This window comes from Bactrocera neohumeralis, unplaced genomic scaffold (genome assembly GCF_024586455.1).
Source record: "Bactrocera neohumeralis isolate Rockhampton unplaced genomic scaffold, APGP_CSIRO_Bneo_wtdbg2-racon-allhic-juicebox.fasta_v2 ctg998, whole genome shotgun sequence".
Lineage (NCBI taxonomy): Eukaryota > Metazoa > Arthropoda > Insecta > Diptera > Tephritidae > Bactrocera > Bactrocera neohumeralis.
Genome location: NW_026094774.1, coordinates 26,390 through 29,462, shown reverse-complemented (window position 1 = coordinate 29,462; position 3,073 = coordinate 26,390). Strand labels below are relative to the sequence as shown.

The 3,073-nt window shown below is 44.9% G+C and overlaps 1 non-coding gene across 1 annotated transcript; it reads left to right on the top strand.

Moving 5' to 3' along the window:
* Positions 1-408: 408 nt before the first annotated feature.
* LOC126767596 (small nucleolar RNA U3) lies at positions 409-626 on the top strand. Its single transcript, XR_007669126.1, has one exon. It is a non-coding gene; the product is annotated as a small nucleolar RNA U3 (small nucleolar RNA).
* The last annotated feature ends 2,447 nt before the right edge of the window (positions 627-3,073 follow it).

The following is a 3,073-nucleotide window of genomic DNA, read 5'->3' as shown; positions in this document are numbered from 1 at the left end:
CCTAGAGGAAACAAATCTTCCTCCATCCAATCGGCAGCTATTTCCTACGCTGCAAATCTCCGGGCGTCCGTAGCATCCCACGCAAACCCCAGCATCAACTATCTTGCCACTCTCAGATACAAGAAAACCGACCATTTCAGAAGGCCATGTATCCTGACAAATCCTTCCGCTCCCACCTAACCAAAAATTCGAGCTTCGCTTTTTAGCGGCAGATTCTTTTGACGGCCACTACCGCTCACAACTGAATCTTTCTCCTTTTCCCGAAAAATACATTATAGGTTCATAACCATATGTTTGGCAACCAGTGTGGGGGGGTGTTAGTCGATAGGCGCATCAAGCGAATCCGACACTACCCGCCAGGGTGTCTTTCGAACATCTCTTCAAAAAAAAAAAAAAAGTTGGTACGTTAAGACTACACTTCACAGGATCATTTCTGTAGTCAGTCTTCATTTACTCTCTTTGCAAATCGAAAGTATTAGTCCCCGCGATGAGGAGGTATGTATATCGTTTTATCTGACAGCGTGAGGTTTATGAACTTCATTTCTAATTTTGTCTTGTGGCATATTAGAAATGATGTTTCTTCGACGATCGCCCGGTTACAACGGAAAAAACGGCTTCTGAGTGGTGATTTTAATGAATAAATTCCAAGGTTTTATACAAATAATAATATATAATAATTCAGTCAATAAGTACAGTATAAATATATAATAAGTACAATACGCATATGTATATTTGCATGCTTGTGCATTATTTTTCTTTCGTTTCATTTCTGCGAATTCTCAACTATTTTGTGTGACTTGTGGTTGAATACTCTGCGTTGGCCGTTGAAAAGTTAAGACTATACTTCACAGGATTTATTTTTGTAGTTGTCATTTTTTACTTCCCATAATATTTTTTCATTTCTAAACACTTCGATAAAATCGCGCCAAGACTCATTATCTGTTAAAGTCATTGTGCGCGCACTACCTATCGCTCTGAATTCTTTCGAAGTATGAGGTTCTGTCTGCATTGCGTACAATAAACGGACATATGTACATACATGTCGCAACAACCAACAGAAAAATTGAAACCTTTCAATTTTCTTCGTACGTGTATCTTCTTCTCTTCTTCTTAATTGGCGCAGACACCGCTTACGCGATTATATCCGAGTTAACAACAGCGCGCCAGTCGTTTCTTTTTTTCGCAACGTGGCGCCAATTGGATAGTCCAAGCGAAGCCTGGTCTTTCTCCACTTGGTCCTTCCAACGGAGTGGAGGTCTTCCTCTTCCTCTGCTTCCCCCGGCGGGTACTGCGTCGAATACTTTCAGAGCTGGAGTGTTTTCGTCCATCCGGACAACATGACCTAGCCAGCGTAGCCGCTGTCTTTTAATTCGCTGAACTATGTCAATGTCGTCGTATATCTCGTAAAGCTCATCGTTCCATCGAATGCGATATTCGCCGTGGCTAACGCGCAAAGGAACCTTTCTCTCGAAAACTCGTAACGTCGACTCATCGGTTGCTGTCATCGTCCAAGCTTCTGCACCAAATAGCAGGAGGGGAATTATGAGCGACTTATAGATTTTGGCTTTTGTTCGTCGAGAGAGGACTTTACTTTTCAATTGCCTACTCAGTCCGAGGTAGCACCTGTTGGCAAGAGCAATCCTGCGTTGGATTTCCAGGCTGACATTGTTGGTGGTGTTTACGCTGGTTCCAAGATAGACGAAATTATCTACAACTTCAAAGTTATGACTGTCAACAGTGACGTGAGAGCCAAGTCGCGAGTGCGACGACTGTTTGTTTGATGACAGGAGATATTTCGTTTTGCCCTCGTTCACCACCAGACCCATTTTCTGTGCTTCCTTGTCCAGCCTGGAGAGAGCAGAACTAACGGCGCGGGTGTTGAGGCCGATGATATCAGTATCATCGGCATACGCCAGCAGCTGTACACTCTTATAGAAGATGGTACCTTCTCTATTTAGTTCTGCAGCTCGAACTATTTTCTACAGAAGCAGGTTGAAGAAGTCGCACGATAGGGAATCGCCTTGTCTGAAACCTCGTTTGGTATCGAACGGCTCGGAGAGGTCCTTCCCGATTCTGATGGAGCTCTTCGTGTTGCTCAACGTCAGTTTACACAGTCGTATTAGTTTTGCGGGGATACCAAATTCAGACATCGCGGCATAAAGGCAGCTCCTTTTCGTGCTGTCGAAAGCAGCTTTGAAATCGACGAAGAGATGGTGTGTGTCGATTCTCCTTTCACGGGTCTTTTCCAAGATTTGGCGCATGGTGAATATCTGGTCGGTTGTTGATTTTCCAGGTCTAAAGCCACACTGATAAGGTCCAATCAGTTTGTTGACGGTGGGCTTTAATCTTTCACACAATACGCTCGATAGAACCTTACATGCGATGTTGAGGAGGCTTATCCCACGGTAGTTGGCGCAGATTGTGGGGTCTCTTTTTTTATGGATTGGGCATAGCACACTTAAATTCCAATCGTTGGTCATGTTTTCGTCAGACCATCCTTTACAAAGAAGCTGATGCATGCTCCTTATCAGTTCTTCGCCGCCGTTTTTGAATAGCTCGGCCGGTAATCCATTGGCCCCCGCCGCTTTGTTGTTCTTCAGGCGGGTAATTGCTATTCGAACTTCTTCATGGTCGGGCAATGGAACGTTTGCTCCATCGTCATCGAGTGGGGGTTCTACAAGAGTATGCTCCGGTTCTGAAACCTTCTGTAAGCCGCCGCATTTGTTGGTAGAATTTTCGAGCATTACCCCTGTCGGCCAGCTTACTATAGCCGACTATCAAGCTTTTCGTACTCACGCATTTCGACCTCTTTCATTTTCTGTCTGCAAATGCGTCTCGCTTCCCTCTTCAACTTTCGGTATCTATCCCAGCCCGCACGTGTTGTGGTCGATCGTAACGTTGCGAGTTAGGCAGTCTGTTTTCTCTCCGCTGCGACACGGCACTCCTCGTCGTACCAGTTGTTCTTTTGCACTTTCCGAAAACCAATGGTTTCAATTGCAGCTGTACGTAAGGAGTTTGAAATGCCGTCCCACAGTTCCCTTATACCGAGTTGTTGATGAGTGCTCTCAGAGAG